The sequence below is a fragment of the Schistocerca piceifrons genome, chromosome 8 (genome assembly GCF_021461385.2).
Source record: "Schistocerca piceifrons isolate TAMUIC-IGC-003096 chromosome 8, iqSchPice1.1, whole genome shotgun sequence".
NCBI lineage: Eukaryota > Metazoa > Arthropoda > Insecta > Orthoptera > Acrididae > Schistocerca > Schistocerca piceifrons.
The window spans coordinates 356,530,089-356,553,843 of NC_060145.1; the positions used below are offsets into that span (position 1 = coordinate 356,530,089).

Below are 23,755 nucleotides of genomic sequence, written 5' to 3' on the forward strand. Positions count from 1 at the left end.
GTGCCATGTGCTGGAGAATGTCAGAGCTTGAGTTCACTTGTCTTGAACATATAGGAATACCGCAAGTGGACTCTTTTTCACAAGATCCCTGTACAGAAGTTCTGTCTGCGCAGAATGAGGGGGCAGCAAAACTGTTTGACCGTACACCACATACTTTCGAGTGAGTGTATCAGAACATGCCGTATAAAACAATGCGTACGATTAATTTGTTAGTCATCATATCGAAGTTTCTGGCAGTCGCACTGTAGGAGTTTTATTCATCTGTGGAACATTTTAGAGCATATTAGAAGTGTCGTGGTGTTACAGTTTAAGAACAACAACAACAAAAATCCATAGGTACAGGCATTTGTATGGGTACAGGTCTAGCCTGACTAGAACGGAACAGGCAATCGACCGTGGCTTTATAGAAGGAACAATTCCGGCTTTTGTCTGAAATAATTTAGGGAGACATAGGAGTACGTAGATCAAGACATTTACGAGCACATAATGCGACGCTGACTTCAATGAGAAATGAAGCGCATTAACATCAACACTACCGATTCGTTGAATAAACGCACATGTTGTATTTTTAATATTCTTGAGGGCCCGCAGTGCTATATATGATTTTCAGAGGCGTTATAAGCAGAGGAATCCAAATCACTGGTATGTCTAAAAGTATTTAGCGCTTTATCGGTTTGCGGTAGGCCTATTCAATGCCATTTTCTAGCTGTGTCTCCCTATTTTTGAAGTTCATGAAACATTCACTGATGCTGTCACACACTAATGATTTGATTGTTTCGTCTTACAGATCGGGGGATTATATGACTGTGGCAACTATACTGCCATATCTCAATCGTTAATATTGTTGTAGACCTGATTTTTATTTTCCTCATGGTTATGGATTTTTTGTTCTGTTTACGTTTTTGTGATTCTGAAAGTTTTATTTAACAGAACACTTTTCTTTCAAATAAAACTGTCAAAGATCGAAAATTAGTAAACAGCTTAAAAAGACCATAGACAACAAAAAAAGTCAAGCCTACAACAATGTTGACGATCGAGATATGGCAGTACAGCTGCGACAATCGTATAATCGCTCCACTAGTAAGACGTAACAATGAAATCATTAGACAGTGACTGTAATAGTCAATGTTTTATGGACATCAAATACATGTGGCTGGTAAATGACACTCTAGCTGAAATAGGCCTATCGCGATCCAACAAAACGCTAAATAATTAGCACACTGGACTCGCATTTGGGAGGACGGCGGTTCAAGCCCCGCGTCCGGCCGTCCTGATTCAGGTTTTCCGTGATTTTCCTAAATCGCTCCAGGCAAATGCCGGGATGGTTCCTTTGAAAGGGCACAGCCGACTTCCTTCTCCCTCCTTGCCTAATCCGATGGGACTGATGAGCTCGCTGTTTGGTCCCCTCCCCCAAATCAGCCAACCAAGTAAATACTTTAAACATACAAGCGTTAAGATTTCTCTACTTATAATGTCTCAGCAAGGAATATTTAGTATTTGAACCCTTTGACTAAAGTTAAACGGTATTCATTATATGAAAACGACGTATAGCATTACTTAATTTGACTGTCCAGTGTTGCGAAAATGTTCCGCAGAAAATTTTCCAATAGCTGTTTTAATAATTAGAAAAAAAGTCGTAACTTAACGTTGTGTATCTTTAATTTCACAATCCATATTGTATTGAAACGTGATCATTTCCAGGCTCTAAGTCCTTTCTCAATGACATATTATTTACGATGCGCGATTTCAGGAGACGAAAAGTAGACCAGAAGAATCATAGCGCTAGAGTTCTTGCGTGCCGAAGGGATTAAAAAGGTTTAGAAAACTTTAATACCTGTAGATCCGGATAAAATAATTGCGGATAAGTGTGTTGTGGATGCAGCGAGCACGAGGATCATATTTCCCTTATCCACGCGGGCCTCTGTCTGGCTATGGCTTTTAGCTGGCTCAAGGTCGTGACCACCCAGGGTACCACGGTTCGCGTGTAACGGCGTTTGAAGGAGCCAGGTGGCTACTGGCTAACGGTGCACCTCTGTTCACAGGTGGCACTCTCTGCCGCACCCCAGCCCCTCCCCACCACCCGACTCTTTCCTCGTTTCGCTCAGTGCCCAAACAGCTCGGAAATAATACTCAGATCGTCACCCATTCTGCCCTACCAGACAGCCATGTTGAAAAATATGCATTTCGGAGATCAACATACTAGTGGTCTGACCATTCTCGTACACACCATGTCTACTGGATTGCTTTTGTTTCTGTAATCGCATTCGTTCTCCCATGTCAGTTTTCGATATTAATTGTGATACGCTCCACATAATACCCGGGAGTAACAGTTTTCTAGGATGTGAACGGGAATGATCACATAGGCTAAATAAATTATTAGTACAACAAAGACTCTATTTTCTAGCTAGTACTACTGTGTTACAGCACTTTTCTACAAATGCAATTTGTCTGTAAAGCAATTGTACAGATAGGCCAAGGTCTGGGATCGTTTAGAGGCGGGGGGGGACGGGCGAGTCACCGTATTTCACTATCTCTCGCTTCCCCCTCCCCCCCCCCCCCCCCAAAAAAAAATGAGTGATCTATATTTGATGGCAAAATGGTTCAAAGGGCTCTAAGCACGATATGACTTAACATCTGAGGTCATCACTTAACATCTGAGGTCATCAGTCCCCTGGACTTAGGACTACTTAAATCTAACTAACCTAAGGACATCACATACATCCATGCCCGAGGCAGGATTCGAACCTGCGACCGTGGCTACAACGCGGTTCTGGACTGAAGAGCCTAGAACCGTTCGGCCACAGCGGCCGGCACATTTAATATCGCACAAGTCCATAAGTGCCTAGCATTTTTATAAACATGTAAAATGTTTTTATGTGGCCTTAATAATTTGTTTACATCAGAGGTTATTACAAGTGTTTCTGCTACTTGAGGGATGTTCTTGACCCGATTAACCCCATTCCGCAACCCCTCGCCCCCCCTCCCCCCCCCACCCACCCACACACACACACACACACTTCCCCGCCCCTGTATGGACGAGCAGATCGTACGGGACTGCTGAATTTCTTGAGATTTGTATCACGGTGGACTGACGTGAGATGCCCATCATGAATGAACGAGGGTAGTTCGGATTTTCGCAGTCAGAGTGGCTTCGCTGAAGATTGTAACACAAAAGCTTAGAAACCGACGTCCTCAGAGAGAGGTGTGCAGACTTTCTCAGAATATATACGCAGCTGATCAGAGATTGTGAATGTACAAGAAATCTAACAGCACTTAGAGGTACACTACAGGGTGATCCGCGGGAAATAGTACATTTTACCTGGCACACCTTGCAAGACGTAGATGTGCTCGCGCCATCTAGCTCATCTGATCGTAACCACCTTGGATACTGTTGAGTTCAGTCTGGAATGTTGACCAGTGCAGGCTGGTATTCAGGCAATGATGGACTCTCGTGTGCAGAGTTGCACTTGTCCATTGAGGAATGCGCCGTGGAACAGACCACCATTGCCCGGTTCCGGATTGCACGACAGTATTAATGAACAAAGGTTTGAGACGGGTTATGTTACTAATGTGAAATAGTGAAGCATTATAGACCTGAAATGACCGTTGGAACGCTGGAAAATCTCTGACGCGCTGCTCTGCAACGAAGACTATGGACATCTGCCCGTCTACATTCCAGGATCTTACAAATCCCTCGCATGTCTTTGTAGAGAACAGTGAACAGGATTTAGTTTCGTTCTAATAAGTTAACACTGGCTCAACAAGTCACTCCCTGATGTCTTAACAGATGTCCTGTTATACTGTCCCTTCCCCTTTATCAGTGTTTTCCACATACTCCTTCCATTTCCGATTCTGCGCAGAACCTCCTCTACGTTACCTTACCAGTCCGCCTAATTTTCAACATTCGTCTGTAGCACCACATCTCAAGTGCTTCGATTCCCTTCTGTTTCGCTTTCTCCACAGTCCATGTTTCACTAACATACAACACTGTGCTCCGAACATGTATTCTCAGAAATTTCTTCCTCAAATTAAAGCCTATGTTTGATACTAGCAGACTTCTCTTGGCCAGGAATGCTCTTTCTGGCAGTGCTAGTCTGCTTTTGATGTCCTTCCTCCGTCCGTCATTGGATTTTTTGCTGCCTGGACAGTAGAATTTTTTAACTCTATCTACTTCGTGACTATCAGTCCTGATGTTGAGTTTCTCACTGTTGTCGTTTCTACTGTTTCTCATTATTTTCGTCGTTCTTCGATTTACCCTCAGTTGATATTCTGTACTGATCATTCCATCCAACAGACCCTGTAATTCTTCTTCACTTTCACACAGGATAGCAATGTCATCAACGAGTCGCATCATTGATATCCTTTCACCTTGCATTTTAATTCCACTCCTGAATCTTTCTTTTAATTTCATCATTGCTTCTCCGATGTACAGAATGAACAGTAGGGGCAAAAGACTACACTCATTTTAATCCGAGCACTTCCTTCTTGGGCGTCCACTCTTATTATTATCTCTTGGCTCTTGTACATATTGAATATTATCAGTCTCCCCCTACAGCTTACCCTATTTTCCTCAGAATTTCGAACATTTTGCACCATTTTACAATGTCGAACGCTTTTTCCAGGTCGACGAAACCTACGAACTTGTCTTGATTGTCCTCTATAGTGCCTTTACCTTTCCTAAAGACAAACTGATCGTCATCTAACACATTCTCAATTTTATTTTCCATTCTGTATATTATTTTTGTTAGCTACTTAGATGCATGAGCTGTTAATCTGACTATGCGATAGTTCTCGCACTTGTCAGCTGTTGCAGTCTTCGGAATTGTGCGGATGATATTTTTCCGGAAGTCAGATGATATGTCACCAGACTCATACATTCCACGCACCAACGTAAATAGTCGTTTTTCTGGCACTTCCTCCAACGATTTTAGAAATTCTGGTGGAATATTATCTATCCCTTCTGCCTTATTTGATCTTAAGTCCTCCAAATCTCTCTTCGGTTCTAATACTGGACCCCCTATCTCTTCTAAATCGATTCCACTTTATTCTCCTATCATACCAGACAAATCTTAACGTCAGAGAGGTCTTTAGTGTACTCTTTCCACCTATCCGGTATTTCCTCTGCATCTAAAAGTGGAACTCCTGTTGTACTCTTAATGTTACTACCCTTGCTTCTAATTTCACCGAAGGTTGTTTTGACTTTCCTATATGTTGAGTGAGTCCTTCCGACAATCATTTATTTTTCGATTTCTTCACACTTTTTATGCAGCCATTTCGTCTCAGCTTCCCTGCACAACCGATCGGGACATCGCATTTCTGACAAAGATGTCTGGGGAGATAAACTTTTATTTGAAATGGTTTGCCAATAAATAAAATTCTCGATATTACTCGGACACAAATCTGCAGCTCATTCATGAAAAGGCACAGTGTAGCCCAAAGATTGTCGTCTTGTTTTCTGTTGGACAGTCCGGTATAATTATTTTGTCATATTTTCTTCAAGACAATGACGGCCGGCCAGTGAGTGTTACTTTCGAGCGGTATGCGCCCATAGTTATCAATTTCTTCATCCCACAGCTTGAGGAACATGACGTCTAAGCGCGATATGGTTTCAGCAAGTTGGGGCTACGACCTATACGGATATTAATTCAGTAACCACACTGAGGTGAAACATTTCACATCGATTATTGTGTGATTCGGTGATATGCTCGGCGAGGTCACCTGATGTTCCAGCCTGTTATTTTTTTCTGTGGGTTCGTTAAGAACAAATTTTTTTCACGGCAACTCCACAATACTGAAGAGTTGAAAGCCTCAATCCGGAAAGAGATAGAAGCTATTCATTAAAAATGATTTTCCAAGAAATAAATTTGTGTTTGACTTTTCAATTATGACAATGTAGAACAGTTATCTATAAGAAATACTGGCGTAAATATACGCTAAAACTCATAGTACCCAAATAAAAATATGCTGCTTCTCTCACCGCTGTCCATCTGTGGACGTAACGGGAAGTAAACCTAATGTTTGGCATGCACCTTTCACCGACTTGCGGAGGACTCATGTAGAACGGACTGTCTTCTACTTACTAATGACGGAAGAGAAACCTGAGCAGTCACCATACATTCACTAGAAGACGATTATACATCACACGGGCGTGCCCTCGAGGTTTCCGCTGATTCACGGGGGTCGTAGGAAGCGCCTGGGTGAGTCACGCCTTTCGGCCTTCTTCCCACCTCTCATCCAAGCGGAGGCCAGAACTTTTAGCGATCCCTGACAAATTCTACCACTTTGACAAGTTAACCGTGTCTGAAAAAAACGCCATTAACCATTTACATCAAAACCATTGAGAAAATGGAGCAGTAAATCTAGAGAACAATATCCGGACGCCAGGTGTAGAAGGGTACATGGACATCCAAAGTCTCAGAAAACCAGTATGCATTGATCGAACGGTTTAGTTGCATTTTGTGGAAGATAATCCTGAATATAATACGGACTTACAGCACTAATTTACAAATCGGAATTAACTGAGATAAAGATAGTAGCACGTCACAAACGGGAGTCAACAAACATAAATACGGTGGCTGAAAGACAGAACACGTGATCTCGTAGGGAGCACACTACCCGAATGGTGACTACACAGACTACATACAGACAGAAGATCGACTCTCATAAGTTTGCATCCAAGAGGCTCACAGAAAGTAGTCTGAAACGCAATATGAGAACAAATGGGACGACCACATAAAACTAATCGTAGCAAATGGAGGTGCCAGACAAATATTAAGGAAAAGAATCCACCCAACCTCACGCAAAAGTTACGTAAATACTTTTTCTCAGTCTAATTCTCGGGCATTGATGGAGATAGTAGATAACACACAAATAAGAGCAGCACTTTTTGGTAAATCAGCTTGTTATCGAGGAACCTATAGTTTATAAGGAACCGCAGCACATTTAGATATTTTTCACATTGACAAGTCATTGCTAGGGGTGAACGAAGCAATACGAGGTAGAAAAAAATTCTAGCACCGACTGGTGTTCGAACTATTGACATTCGGATTTGTGGCCTCTCACTCATCCACTTTCTTTTCCGTAAGATTACCATTAAAGAACAACCAGTCTTCACAATAGCATATGATTTGCACCATTCCGCAAGAAGTGTTTAGCGCTCCATATGTTCCTTGCATCCACATTTCTGTGTTTCATGTTTGGCGACACCAGTGTAGCTAGGTAAAATATTCTGCTTCAGTAACTGTTTAGTTTTACGTGATTAGAGACCACTGCAGCCACCCGAAACAATCTAACACACCATGCTTCACGGACGCCACGCCAAAATTTTAATGGATCTATTGAGTTACGGAGACATGGAAGTAAAATTAGAGACGTTCGAACTCATACGAAGACTTCTTAAAATTCATTCTTCCTGCCAGGGGGGGGGGGGGGGGGTTTGGAAAGGGAAGTGGCAGTAGTATAGAAGTGCTTTCCCGGGACCAACGTACTGTTAGTCTCTTCTTGGCTGGTATAGGAGAAACAATGGCAGACATCCATGGGAGAAATTACGGCGTGCAGTTAAGGCGAAACGTCGAGGAAAATTGCAAATGGTGCTGCCGATTCGAGATAACGAGCGGAACACAAAAGTTGCGCCAACTCAGCACCTCCCGTAATAGTAATGATTACCACACCTCCGGTCCCTTAAAAAAGGTCTTGGGAGGTCGACGATTGCTATGGGACGTGAATGGGTAGCAGGCAGTTACGGACTTCATCATTCAGCAGGACACCATGTTTTACTAAACTGGTGTCTTAAAAGAAAATGGTTCAAATGGCTCGGAGCACTATGGGTCTTAACTTCTAAGGTCGTCAGTCCCCTAGAACTTAGAACTACTTAAACCTAACTAACCTAAGGACATCACCCACATCCATGCCCGAGGCAGGATTCGAACCTGCGACCCTAGCGGTCCTGCGGTTCCAGACTGTAGCGCCTAGAACCGCACGGCCACCAGGGCCGGCTGGTGTCTTCAATCTGGTGCTTCGATGGGATGTTTTCCTCAATGGTCACGGTGATTTTGGCCGATTGGATTACCGATTCGGGACTGTACAGCCTTAGAACAGCAGCTTTTTGATCGACCCTTACAGATAACGCGTAGAGATTTCAGAAATAATTTATACATTTCGCCCCACGCTAAGACGATTGCCGGCTTGACGAATTATTAGAAGACAGTATTTATTGTGGGTATCGTTCAGGTACAATTCTACTATGTAATGAATAATAGTTGCATCACAACACGGGAGTACATAGCGCAGCAACTGGAAACATATTCCAAAAGTCTAAATTACATCCAGATTATGGACCAAATGCAGTGTCACGTCTAGCAGTTATGAAATGGGCCCAACCGTTTGGAAATGGTCACACAGACGTGGATGATGCTGGTGAGCAAGTCCAGATGTACCACCCTACGATTTCCATCTTTTCGGCAAGCTGAAAGTACATATGGGGGAAAAAAGATGTTACAATGAGGATATTCACAAGATGGTACTCGAATGCATCTGTGAACTAAGAGCGTATTTCTGTCGTCGAGCAACTGAAAGATTGGTAGAAAGTTCCAGGCGATGTTTACAGAAAATGGGGTCATGTATCTGTGCCACTGTGAAGTGTAGTGCATCATTCAGCCAAACACAGTAATGTGTAATTTACTTTTTGATGTTCCGACGTGATAATAAGCTCACTGCACAACGTGTTATTCATGCCTTTAAAATAGCACACTAGTCGCTTTGGAGCGCTGTTACTTACGTACAACTGATACCAATTGGCCATGTGGCAGTCCACCGCTAGTGTCAGTCATGGTTCTGACGTGGTGCGTATGTTCCATTTGTTCGTATGGAACCAAGTACTAAGACAGGTCGACATGGAGATGTGAACATAATGACGGAAGGGGGTATCGTGTTGCCCACTCCGCGAATGAAATTGGTGTAGCTACGTGCGTTGTCCAACGTGTGTACAATGAATGGTTGCGAAAAGATCGTAACCGATAGAGACCTTGGATGAGTGTCACATGTTCTCAGTGACAATCGGTTTCAAAACAATCGGTTTCAAATCCGATATGTCATCGTATGCAGGACCGTCTCTGCCAATTTGCAAGCGAACATTGTAAAAGAACTACATGCCTTGAAGATTTCACCTCACAAAAGCACATAAAGCTACATGTCAAACGACGCAAAAACTGGACAGTGGCGTATTGCGTGGTCCGACGAGTCGTAATTTTGCCTCTTTCAAGTGTTGCTAATTATGAAGTGTATTGACTGTTTAATGAAGCGTTAATCCACTGTGAGTGGAAGGTGTTGTTCAAGCACGAGGTGATTCTGTGAAGTTTTTCGGTATGTTTCTCATATGGTCAGTTTGGCCCACTTGTTCAGATTACGATGCTCGTGAACCAGAATGTTTGTTTGATCATTCTCGGTGACAAAGTGTTGTCTTTCCTTCTACGTCTGCAAGAGGAGAATGCTGTGGACAATCCCGTCGTCAAAGATAGCAGCGGACATATCCACAGCGCTACCGCAAGACGTTTCTTCTTTGACAAACATTATGGCAGGACAAGCGCGCGAAGAACTCACGCTCTGAGGGTTGCGTACCCACCTGATCATGTGGGTAGATACTCGTAATAAAAGTTTCGTGTGTCTCAAGGGCCTAGTGCAAGTCTCCCTATTGGAAGAATTGCCAGTCCCTAATCTACACCAATTATCCAACTAGGGGGAATGGGACCTACTGTTTAACGTGGAATCCAAACCACGTGTTGTTTTTGTCAACTTTTCACGTTATTTACAAGTGAAGACTAGGTTAAAAAGGTCATTGAAACATCCGTGATTTGACCTAGATTTGATCCTGAGAACTCTCAGTATTCACGCACGCTCTTTACCGCTCTACTACCAGATCCCACATTTATGTAGACACTATAGGTATGGGTTTTGATAAATGAGTTCGCGAGTATCAAAATATGTGACGTATACACCTGTATCCTTTGAAAGCATTGACTGTCGAGCTTAAATTACGTACACCGCCTAGGAATCGTAGGTGTTAGTATTAAACGTACACCTCCACTTGATATCTCTACCTGTTCCTGAGAAAAACGGGTCTTAACAGTCGGACACACAAATCCTACAAGGGTTCCAATTTTATCGATTGAGATACGGAACCCTAAGAATGACAACTGAATCTGTTTAAACGTTGGTTACTGTCCTCAGATTCCGAGCGTTAAAGTTCAGTAATACTTTTGCTCCAGTGAACCATCACAGTAAAGGGACTAACACAAAACTGCCCTGTAATTCTCACATGATAGAATGCAATAATTCTCCACCGAAATGGATGTTAAATGATAAAGTCTCATATTCATGAAAAAAAAAAAAAGTTACGGTGTCACAAACTGCGACACAGTGGAGAATGGAAGAGTGACCCGAAAATGTAGAATTACTTTCTTTTATTTCACGTCTATGCTTACAGACTTGTAGGTTCTCTGACTACCGGTTTCGGTAAGCAATATAAAACAGATTTGAAGATGGTCATTGCTGACCGAAACCGGTAGTCTGAGGACCTACAAGTTTGTGACCATAGACGTAATATAAAAGAAATTAAAATTTTTAGTATTACAGGCAATGCACCAGGTAGCCTCAAAACTTCCGCACGGTCCTTAAAAATATTTATATCTGCAAGGGCCCTGACCTGGCGCACCAATAAACGAAATGAAACGAATACGATGTAATTTTCTTCACAGCACAGCACAGTACAATACTTGTTAGAACACCCCCTTACTCTGATGAGGGTTGAATCCTTAGTGGCATACCATCAATGAGATCATCGAACCAACCTTGGTACAAATTGTCGCACCCTCCAATGTCGTTTTCGCGTAAGTCGCCGTTGTCAATGTCGGCAAACAGCTCGTACCAGTCGATTCCACGAATGTTCGATTGGGTTCATGTCCGGCGAACAGACTCCTCCCTTCATTAAGGTGATTCTAAGATGCTGAAGGAACGTGTTCACGACAAAACTACGATGACGACGCCAGTTATGCTCAATCGAAATAAAATTGTAACCAGAATGTTGCAATACGATTACAGAATCTCGTGCCTTTATCACAGTGAGTTGTTGGCGAAATGATTCTACGGCTGCTTACAGAACTGCGTCTCTGTATCGGAGAGCAGTGCGATCACCCTCAACAACCCCGAGCGGTGTACGATGGCCCCCTGTAATAACACCCCAGAAGATCACTCCAGCACCAACTTTGGGACGTAGTGTTGACGGCGTTCGATATTACCAGGTTGTCTCCACATTGTGTACGAATATCAGTATACGAACAGATCAAAGTTCCGTCAGTAAACAACACCCGATGGCAGTACCAGAGCGTCCATTCTGCATGATTTCCTGCCCGTCAATAAAGGAGCCCATGATGCTGTGGTGCCGACGTGGTGCTCGCCATGATCGTCGGGAACGGAGATTCGCAACAACCAATCGTCTCCTAACAGTCTGATGGGATGCGTGATGTCTTGTAGCCTCTCTGAACACCGAACTCATTTCTAGAGCACTAAACCCGCAATTCCTTTGACTCAATAGTAGTAGATTCTCTGCACCCGTCGAACGTGGAAGCCTTGTGGGTTGTCAGCTGGAACCGATTTCTTGTTCGAACCGCATCACTCTGGCTTCAGTGCTCGTGTTTAACAAATTCCCTAGTTGACAAGCCTTCTGCATGAAACGCGTGATACGGACCCGATCATTGGTCACGATTGTCCCTCGTGGTATAATGGATGGTTCACTCTACCGTTCCACAGACATCTATAGTGCGTCCATACTGGTGCTCTGCTTTCAACCGAAATACTCCAATCCATTCGAGTGCAGGGTTATACGCTTAGGTAACGCTCATGACAGCTGTGTGTAAGCTTACAAATAATGCCGGAGATGAATTTTCTATCGGTATAGGAACATTCGCAATAGCAACACACCTGTGTGACGTACCGAGGTAATACAATACTTTTTTGATGTGTGTATTTGCAATCAAAACCATAGGGGAGAAGAAGAAGATTTACATATCAGGGTAGTTACAACTCTGAGGTACACTATCGCTCCTCGACTGGTCCGTAAATTAATCCATCTTAACCCCATTAAGGATTTCTGGAACTGTTTGGTATAACGAGTGAAATGTAGGTATCAGCATTGCAGTTTTGTAGCCCTACAAGAACTAATCATCAACGAGTGGCTTCAGCTGGATGTGGAATACTTGAAGACATTTGTAGACTGTCATCCTTGCTGAATCGAGACCATTTTCAAGGCTAAAAGCGGTGTCACAACGTACTGAAGTGATGTCTCCTAGGGTGAAAGATTTTTTTCGTATGGTGAACTTAGCAATGACAGTAAGAACATCTCCGTCCACAGGCCCTAGCGGACCCACCGGTACCGTGTCATCCTCAGGCCACAGGCGTCACCGGATGTGGGTATGGAGGGGCATGTCGTGAGCACATCGCTCTCCCGGCCGTAGGTCAGTTTCGGACACGGGAAACAATGACAGCAAAAAAAATTCCACGACCTGGCACTGGACCGCGGTGATGATGATGGTGATGAGGTCCCATACTCCGAGGAACGTAGGGAACGTTGCGGGAGACCCGCACTAGACAAGCCTAACGGAGGTGGTTTAGCATTGCCTTCCTCCGACCGTAATGGGGATGAATGATGATGATGAAGACGACACAACAACACCCAGTCATCTCGAGGCAGGGAAAACCCCTGACCCTGCCGGGAATCGAACCCGGCGCGGGAAGCGAGAACGCTACCACAAGACCACGGACGGCGGTTTGGATGGATATTTACTCAGCACCCCACTCCCACGGTCATAGTCGGTTTTTTTCGCCTTGGAACCGCTACTACTCGGCCATGTAACTCTTTCCTCCACCAAGGAAAAATCCCTGGCATTATCGAGAATGATACCCGGGTCCCCTGCGCATGGTAGTGAGTCCCACTGTGAACTCTGCAACGGGGGCGCGCCAACAATAACCGTACTGGGAAGGAAAGTGAATGGGTGGGGGCAGTCTATTTGGTTTGGTTGTCTCGAGTGTCTACTTGCTAGGACCGGACTACGGAGGAGGAGGGCGCCGTTCGCTTTTTATCTGGGTGTCGGCCGTGTACATCGACCATTGCCGTGGTCTTGGAGCGGCAGGCGGCAACCCTTGACGTCTCCATCCATCGCGGGGCCGTTCCTCTGCTCTTCGAATGTTTTCGAGTGGGAGGGCAGGGGGAGGGAGCGAGTCAGGAGATACGGCGGGTCGATAGCAGCGGCCGTGGCTGTGTCGCCGGGACAGCACGGCACGGCACAGGACAGGACGGGACAGGCGGGCGCATTCCTACCCCCCGGCGCTGGGCGAGGGTTCTCCACAGGGGGCGAAACCCCGGCCGGGAGCCCGGCTGGCTCTCACGGCTGGAGGCAGCCCGGCACAACAGCGAGCGTAGCGGAGCGCGGCCCGGCTCACAAAGGCCTGCAATCCGTCTCAAGTGACAGCCACAGTCTCTGGCCAATTTCACCCACTGTGTGCTACATCTACATCCGTAACCTGCGAACTACTGTGAAGTGAACGGCACAGGGCGCTGCCCATTGTAATACGTGCTAGGGTGTCTTCCCGTTCTACTCCACTGTGTAGCGTAAGAAGAATGACTGCTAAACTGCGTCTGTGCACGCTGTAGCTAGTCTAATCTTTAAAACACGTTATCTTCCGCTTGTTGACTCTAACTGTTTTCATTGTACTATTGCAATTTTTGCCTCTGTGCAGTCCCAAGCATTCACAAACGTACCTACAAGGAGAGCATGAAGTTTTCGCTGAATACAAAAATCATTTCTAACAAGGAAACCTCCCCATCGCACCCCCCTCAGATTTAGTTATAAGTTGGCACAGTGGATAGCCCTTGAAAAACTGAACACAGATATGCTACTCTCCCATACATAGGCCCACTTTCATACCAAATGGCAAACTTATTTAAAAAGAAGAAAAATATCACAATCAGCTTTTCCACAAATAATAAATTACAACAAAATGTAATCCATGATGTAAATACCTCCAAGAGTCCCTACCGTAAATCGGGAATATACAGACTCAAATGTGATACATGCCCAAAATTCTACATTGGACAGACAGGCAGAAGTTTTGAAATTAGATACAAAGAACATATTGATGCTCTAAGACTTGGTAACTTGAACAAATCAGCGTTTGCAGCCCATATTGCTGAAGAAAACCATTCAGTGGGAAACATTGAGGACAACTTAAAAATTTTGCATCTAGCAGAAAAAGGAGCCACTATGAATATATTAGAAGAATTAGAAATACACACACACAAAAACAACACCCCAGACTGTATCCTTAACGAACAAACAGAGTTAGCTAACACCCCTTTCCTGAAAAATTTCCAAAAATTACTTTCCAGCCTCCAAAGCAATTAATATTAATACACCTATCTGCAGATCAAGTAGCAAATTTATATGTTAGTATAATCCTCATGATGCCAAATATAATAAAATAATATACTATTTTACCCATACAGTTCTAAATGTATATAAAAAAACTTTATAATTAATTTAGCAATATCAGCTCGTCTCTGTACTAATGTAAAAGGCATTACAGTTTTGTAAATGAATATATGATCCTTTCCAAACATAGGACTCATCGTCAAATGTTACGATATATCATAGCATCTGTGATATATGTTTGTAAGCTCTTTGTATGTATCAAAACATGTGGTGCGTGGTTGAAACGATCTCAGCGACAAATCTAAAGTGTACAGTCAGAACTATTTACGTGTGCAACAACGAGGATGCAGTGGGAATGCATTTACATCGGTTGGACGAATGCTATGAAAATAAACACTGGAAACCGACGTTTCACGTAAGTCACATGCAACGAAAATCTGTAAAGCAACCATCTGTGTGTGCCGTGTTTATAATTATGTTTTATCTATATTTTAGGACAATTAATCTATAAAAACATACCAAATGTCATAAAGAAAGCGCGTAAACCGTCTGATGATGAATCACAACGATTCGAAAGCCGGTAACGATTTCCTTTGAATAAAGGAACTCAAAGTAAATTTGTGGCTGGTTGCTGTCCTAACACCATGAACATTTGGCTTCAAACAAGAGCCACGGTCTCCATCACGTCATCATATGACAAAATTGCGTGAACACAGATCAATCGAAAAAACAGGAAGAAGTTGTATGGAACTATGAAAAAAATAAGCAAAATATTCAAACTGAGTAATCCATGCGCAAGATAGGCAACATCAAGGATGGTGTGAGCCCAGGAGCGCCGTGCTCCCGTGGTTAGCGTGAGCAGCTGCGGAACGAGAGGTCCTTGGTTCAAGTCTTTCTTCAAGTGAAAAGTTCACTTCCTTTGTTTTCGCAAAGTTCATTAACGTCTCTGTTCACTGTAATAAGTTTAGTGTCTTGTGTTTTGCGACCGCACCGCAAAACCGTGCGATTAGTAGACGAAAGGATGTGCCTCTCCAAGGGGAACCGAAAACATTTGATCGCAAGGTCATAGGTCAACCGATTCCTCCACAGGAAAACAAGTCTGATATATTTTATACGTCTGGTGACGGCATGTGCGTCACATGACAGGAATATGTTGTCGACCCCCTAACTTGTACACTTGGCGAATGGGTAAAAAGATACTTCTACCTTTCCCGATTTAGGTTTTCTTGTGGATGTGATAATCACTCTCAAAAAAGTGATGAAAAGATAAGAGTTTGTCACATAAACTGCAACAAATGAATGCAACAGTTTCACAGTCGCACACTTTTCCCTGTGCTCTGTCAAAACATATGTTTTTAACGTTTTCAAATTTTTCCGTGTGTAGACCGCCACTTACCTCGCTTCGGACGGACGGACGGACAGATAATAATTCTCTGAAAATAAAAAAATTAAACTTTTCACTCGAGGGAAGACTTGAACCAAGGACCTCTTGTTCCGCAGCTGCTCACGCTAACCACAGGACGACGGTGCTCCTGAGCTCACACTCTCCTTGATGTTGCATATCTTGCGCGTGGACTACTCAGTTTGTATATTTTGCTTATTTTTTTCGTAGTTCCACACAACTTCTTCCTGTTTTCTCGATTTACCTGTGTTCAGTTTTTCAAGGCCTATCTACTGTGCCAACTTATAATTAAATGTGAGGGGGGTGCTGTATGTTGCAAATGGTATCTCAGCTCATACAGTTTTCTGTGGATGTATCTGCACGTGTGCTCCGTTTGTTACCTATAGAACATCTAGTATTACTTAATTTCTCTCCATGTCTTTGCCAACATTTCACCGCCTCCACAGCATCTCGCATTCGTGCCGTAAGAGCTTATACGTCAGGAACTGGTGAACTGAACACTTATTTTCCTTAACGTAATCCTACAAAAAAATGAAGAGGGCTTATGTATAGTGAAAGTGGTGTCATGATGTTGGACCATCTCTGTCTAACTAACAGGACGGAAAGGTCTGACCCAAAAAGTGGAGAACAAATAAATTAGTATGAAGTGGTACTCCATCTTGAAGGAACGCTGTCCTTGGTTAAAATTCCTGTAACTGAGATCCAATGTAATGTATAGAAGTGTATCCATAAAAAATCCATGAGTTAAACTACCATTTCCAAAAGATACATAGACATGTGGAATTCGATTAAAAAATCTGAGTTACGCAACAAACAGCATAGTTTCCTTAGAAACCCTTGTTTGTAATCAGAGAAAGGCCTAATGCGCACTTTGTATAATACAGTGCAGGAGGAAAATATATTAGAAGCACAACAATTTGTACAACAGAATTTGCCGTTTACCAACATTCATTTAATTAAAAATGTAGATGACATGCTACAGGTTAGAAACAACAACGCCTGTTTAGTACTGCTGTGTCCCTCTTGAGAGTCTCTAAATAATACGAGGGCATGTTAAAAGTAATGACTCCGAATTTTTTATGTGGATACTCTTGACAATTTTTAAATGAAACGAACTTTATTACCATTCCATGTCTTTCTCCTTCAGGTGTACATGTATATTTGTCACTCATAGTCACCCTGACGACGGATACATTTCTTCCAACGAGGGACCAGTTGTTGATAACGTCTGTGTGCAATGTTTGACTTTCTTGGCGAAGCGAAAGCATCGTCTTTGCTTCACCATTGTCAAAGTGAAGTACTCGATGTTCTTTATGTCTTTAAAAAAGGTGAAAATAACATGGTGCCATGTCGGGGGCTGTACGGAGAATGACTGATGACTGTGAACCCAAACGTCGCCATGTTGTAGATGTCGCAGCGCTCGTATGTTGTGCGCCAATGCCATGCCGGAGGAGAGGCTGCTCCATGCGTGAATGAACTCTTCGAATTTGAAACTCGATTACAGCACGCCCTTTCCCACGCACCGACGTACTTACACATTACCTTGGTAAACGCTAAAGTTTGGTGCCATCATGTGACAGAGTGCTGAAAATATGCAGACATGAAGAATAAAGATGTATAATGTTAACAACATCCTTTTTATTTAAAAAGCTTTAGCAATTTTCACGTAAGACATTCTGAGGCACCACTTTTCAGGACACCCTCGTAAGTACATACGTCAGATGTAGTGCCACATATTCAAACTGGGTACAGAGGATCATTGCAGCGACAATACTTATTACAGTGTCAACAACTGTTGTCGCTGACATGAGTGACATAATGGGTGAACTTGGTTTATTCACCTCTTCCAGATATTCCTATCTTTAATACCGTTTACTACGACGTCCACTGTACTCAAGATCTCAAGATTTTACAAATTTATTTTCTATAACTTCCTGTCGCTGCAGCCGCAGCAGCTGCGTGGTTCCGGACTGAAGTGCCTAGAACCGCTCGTCCACCGCGACCGGCTACGCTATAAGAGCTAGTCAACTTGCTCCATCTGCATGCAGCCAGCGAAGGACAGGGATTACATCGGGGGATGTTTTAACTGTTCTGTTTAGTATTCTGGTGAACACATTTTGTGTACTTTACCGGTCTGTCCCCTGTGTACGAGACATTGACGTCCGATTGAAGGAAGGAGGTCTTTCGACCGGTCGACACCGAGGTCATTAGAGACGGTTCCTGGCTGAAAGTAGTCGAGTGATATCAACAGGTGCAATATTTTGAACTTAGCTCTGTAGACCACTGTGATTTCCGTGGCAGAGGGTACTTCCGTATTAGGATTTCTTCATGATTCATTTGCGTACGGAACGCGGCAAGAGTAATAGCTTCAACGCCTCTATGCTTGCCGTAGTTAGCCTAATTTCGTCTCCGTGCTCCCTGCTGGAACGACACGTAGCGGTTTGTCGTATATTCTCCTATTCTTCACTTAGTACTAGTTCTTGACTTCTCATAAGACGGACAATTACATAGAAAAACGCTTCTACTGTTGAGTGCTGGGCATAGCAACAACTTTATGTAAAGGCTGCTTTCCTTCGGACACGTACCAGAGCACAAAACTTTTGAACTTCATAAGATCGCCCGCCGCTGTGGCCGAGCGGTTCTAGGCGCTTCAGTTCGGAACCGTCCTGCTGCTACGGTCGCAGGTTCGAATTCTGCCTCGGGCGTGAATGTGTGTGACGTCCTTAGGTTAGTTAGGTTTAAGTAGTTCTAAGTCTAGGGGACTGATGACCTCAGTTTTTAAGTCCCATAGTGCTTAGAGCCATTTGAACATTTCTTTTTTCATAACTTTTTCAGTCTTAGCCTTCAATTAATACACTCCTGGAAATTGAAATAAGAACACCGTGAATTCATTGTCCCAGGAAGGGGAAACTTTATTGACACATTCCTGGGGTCAGATACATCACATGATCACACTGACAGAACCACAGGCACATAGACACAGGCAACAGAGCATGCACAATGTCGGCACTAGTACAGTGTATATCCACCTATCGCAGCAATGCAGGCTGCTATTCTCCCATGGAGACGATCGTAGAGATGCTGGATGTAGTCCTATGGAACGGCTTGCCATGCCATTTCCACCTGGCGCCTCAGTTGGACCAGCGTTCGTGCTGGACGTGCAGACCGCGTGAGACGACGCTTCATCCAGTCCCAAACATGCTCAATGGGGGACAGATCCGGAGATCTTGCTGGCCAGGGTAGTTGACTTACACCTTCTAGAGCACGTTGGGTGGCACGGGATACATGCGGACGTGCATTGTCCTGTTGGAACAGCAAGTTCCCTTGCCGGTCTAGGAATGGCAGAACGATGGGTTCGATGACGGTTTGGATGTACCGTGCACTATTCAGTGTCCCCTCGACGATCACCAGTGGTGTACGGCCAGTGTAGGAGATCGCTCCCCACACCATGATGCCGGGTGTTGGCCCTGTGTGCCTCGGTCGTATGCAGTCCTGATTGTGGCGCTCACCTGCACGGCGCCAAACACGCATACGTCCATCATTGGCACCAAGGCAGAAGCGACTCTCATCGCTGAAGACGACACGTCTCCATTCGTCCCTCCATTCACGCCTGTCGCGACACCACTGGAGGCGGGCTGCACGATGTTGGGGCGTGAGCGGAAGACGGCCTAACGGTGTGCGGGACCGTAGCCCAGCTTCATGGAGACGGTTGCGAATGGTCCTCGCCGATACCCCAGGAGCAACAGTGTCCCTAATTTGCTGGGAAGTGGCGGTGCGGTCCCCTACGGCACTGCGTAGGATCCTACGGTCTTGACGTGCATCCGTGCGTCGCTGCGGTCCGGTCCCAGGTCGACGGGCACGTGCACCTTCCGCCGACCACTGACGACAACATCGATGTACTGTGGAGACCTCACGCCCCACGTGTTGAGCAATTCGGCGGTACGTCCACCCGGCCTCCCGCATGCCCACTATACGCCCTCGCTCAAAGTCCGTCAACTGCACATACGGTTCACGTCCACGCTGTCGCGGCATGCTACCAGTGTTAAAGACTGCGATGGAGCTCCGTATGCCACGGCAAACTGGCTGACACTGACGGCGGCGGTGCACAAATGCTGCGCAGCTAGCGCCATTCGACGGCCAACACCGCGGTTCCTGGTGTGTCCGCTGTGCCGTGCGTGTGATCATTGCTTGTACAGCCCTCTCGCAGTGTCCGGAGCAAGTATGGTGGGTCTGACACACCGGTGTCAATGTGTTCTTTTTTCCATTTCCAGGAGTGTATATCTTTCCACTGCTGATCAATTTCGGCTACTACACCATTTTCAAATGCTTGCTTCAAGTAGTAGTGTCAGTCAGACTACTAGTGGGTAACGCGTGTCAGCTGTAATAAAGTGAGCTGCCACAGCACCGGCAGTCATCTGACAGGTAATGACATCAGCAACTGAGAGTTTCGTAAACACAAAAAACTGCCGCTACAAAGGCGGGAAGTGGTACGGTAGCTCAAAGTACTCCAAAAAGTTTCTAGACGAGGTTAATTAATAAAAAGAAAACAGAAAAGTTAAGAAGGTGATTTTAATGGATCACGTGTTCTACACAACGTTCACATAACCAAGTGAAACTGTGGGAGAAGTTCTTGTTTGGAATGTTGTTCAACTCGTGCCTCATATTTGCACACTGTTAGATCTTGGCAAAACATCAGACACCCAGTATACACTTTATCGCGTAGTGGTACGTTCGCTTGTGATGATTTTTTCCAGAAAAGAATTGTCCGCGTTTATAATTTCAAACAAGTCGCGGAAGGCATCGAATGGGTGTGTGTATGCGGAATAAACTTTGCATACACTTTTCTCTTCTTCAGGACGTCCTGCAAAATGTCTTCAACACTCGATTTACGTGTTTATAGTTCATTGCTCCTCTGCAATCTGTGACGCAACAACGTTGGCACCCTACCGCTGAATATCCGCTATATTACACTCCCTGCTCATAACTGACTGGTCGAATGCCCGTCTTTTGTTTAAGGTAGATTGTTCATTCACGCTGGTCACCTTAGTTACTGCGACGACTTGTTTTATACACTATGAATAAAATGTGTCTCGGATCTTTCTGGAAGGATGGTATACACATTCCCGTTTCAGCCACTATCTTTGAAGTATTCTTGTACTAAATGTACGTATTACTACTTGTAAGTTTTATGTTCCTTCGACGTATATCTAATGGATTATCCAGTTATGTAACTAACTATCGCTTCAAAATGGGATAGATGCAAAAACTGAACAACAATGGAAATACATAGCTATTACAACGGAAGGCAGGAAATATTTTTAGTCCAGAAGCTTCTTCTTTTTCTCCTTCCTTTCGACCTTTGTAGCAAAACGGATAGCTCGGTCAAGGATTGCATTTTCTCCTGCTCCTCCCAGAATCTCCTTCCCCTTCTTCTCTCCAGTTCTTCTTCACAGACCTTCAGTATTCTCTTCTCCAGTCTGTTTCACCCTCGGCTCTCTGTCCTTTTACTGTGCTCTTTTCTGTTGTCGATCTCTGGTAAATTGGTCGGCTTGGACTTGCTTCTCGAGTTTTCCGTCCGTGATCATCCCCAATTCCGACCAATTGTCCCGAGTTCAATAAACCCACCAGATTCTTGTTTTTCCTTTTCCCCTCCCTGTTGTTTCTAACACTCTTTTTGTCATTCTGCTCATATTCATCGTGGTCACATGGACCGCATCTCTTACCATTTTCAGTCTGCATCCTTCCAATGACGTCCTCATGGCGCCAACTTGTAAGGTTCAGTATTTTTCTCACTATTTTTCGTAGTAATGTTTGTAGTTGTTCCGCGCTATTTCATGCTAGTGTTACCGTCTCAACGGCACATGGTACCGCATTTCGCACCGATGCCTTATAGGTCTGATCTTTGCGTCTCCAGATATATTCATTTTATTGTATGCACTTTCGAGCGCACAGAAGCTTGACCTTATTTTCTTTATTAGTTCTTCATTGCCCCTGTTGCTACCTGTTATTACACTACCTGGCAAGAAAAGTGAGGGACCCAAAGACTTATTTGGATGTCAGGGTAACTTCGTACAGGTACACACCATCACCAGGTGTGTGAATGATTAGAGCTGCAGTACACTGTGACGGCCACCAGAGTTCATTAGTGTTGTTAGAATTTACTGTAGTTACAAGCTCGAGTACGCCATATATACCAGCTTCAGATGTTGATCAGTGTGAACGACACTGATATTCCGCGTCGTATGAGTCGTATGAGGCAGCGTTATCAGCATCTGACAGAGGTCGAAAGTGGCCTCGTCGTGGGTCTCCAGTTATCCGGCTGGTCGTATCGTGCAGTACCCGTACTAGTGGGGCATTTGGATGTTTGAGTGGCCCGATGATGAACTGTGTGGGAAAGTGAGTGAAAATATGCTCGTTGTCGAGGTTCTGGCCGACCCTGTTTGACGACGACAAATCTGTTACAGCCATCCGAGAACAAGCAATGGTCTCACTGGAACATACTGTGTCGTGCCGTCCCATCTGTCGGAGACTAGCAGCAGGCAGACTCTGGAATTACTGTCCCATCAGAAAGGCTGCCGTTGACGCCACAATTGAAACGTCTGCGTTTAGGGCCGTGCTGTGACCAGGAAGAATGTATGGTTGTTGAACGACGTCGCATTGTGTTCAGTGATGAGTCGCGACTCTGTATTGCGTAAATAACAATCTTCAGAATGGTAACCATTTGAGGAGAAGTCACATTCTTCCAGTGTTTTCGAGGGATGTAGCAGTGTTGTTACTCCTTGGATCATCACGTGGAAAGCCATTGGGTATGCTTCAGGTCACAGCTGGTTGTAACTGACAGAGCCCTGGTGGCACAAATGTACAGCTCTGACATCTTGTGTGCTCGTGTGTTACCTCTCATGCGATAGTATCATGGTGCCATTTTTCAACAGGACAGCGCTCGTCCACACATTATACATGTCTCTATGAACCGTGTATGTGAACTGAGGTATTTCCGTGGCCAGTAGCATCCCCAGCTCGGACATAAACTCCGTCCCAGTACAAGTATCGGGGATATCACGGACCATGGAAATGGAAATTTGTGGTAAGTTCCTATGGTACCAAACTGCTGAGGTCATCGGTCCCTAGCCTTACACACTACTTAGTCTAACTTACGCTAAGGACAAAACACACACCCATGCCCGACGGTGCTCGAACCTTCGATGAGTGGAACCGCGCAAACCGTGGCAAGGCGCCCAAGACCGCGCGGCTACCCGGCACGGCAACACGGGCCAGCTCGCCGGACATTTTATGTAAAACTGGTCGTACAGAAGCCTGATTTATTTGTTCTTCGGTCTCCTTATAATACCTCCTTTGTTTCTCTTGCTTCCTGTTATTCAAGGTATAACGGTTATAAATGCCGACATTTCAATTAGTGTCTGAGGATAGTATACTGGACGACAATACATCAGCGTTTACGCCACTTGGCAGATTTATAATTATAGCTATTACAAGTCGTATATTTTTAGATATATTAGTGCTTCAAATACATGTGGCAAGAGTAAGCTATTAATACTAATTTTCCTCTGGGTAGGAGATCAGGTGTTGAAGTGTGAAAACGTGGGTGCAAAACCGTTGCTTTATGCTGACAGGCTAGTCCACTTAATGGTGCAATACGGTTGTGCAGGAAACGTCAGTTCGTAAAGTATGTGACGTGTATGCAGGAAGACTCATCGACGCTGAGAAAAAAACAACAAACACACTGATGTGTGTACATATTAAAGTATCACATATAAAAGTAGGAACAACAAGGAGAAATAGAATGAGGAATGTAAGGGTAAAGGAAACAGTGAAAGAGCAGTGGAGAGCAGGACAGAAACATCAAGGCTGGGAT

At 44.4% G+C, this 23,755-nt stretch overlaps 1 protein-coding gene across 1 annotated transcript in view; it reads left to right on the forward strand.

Moving 5' to 3' along the window:
* The window catches only part of LOC124712346 (extracellular serine/threonine protein kinase four-jointed), a 1,321,952-nt gene that overhangs the window by 1,231,948 nt on the left and 66,249 nt on the right, over positions 1–23,755 (forward strand). The gene's annotated exons all lie outside the window — the stretch shown is intronic.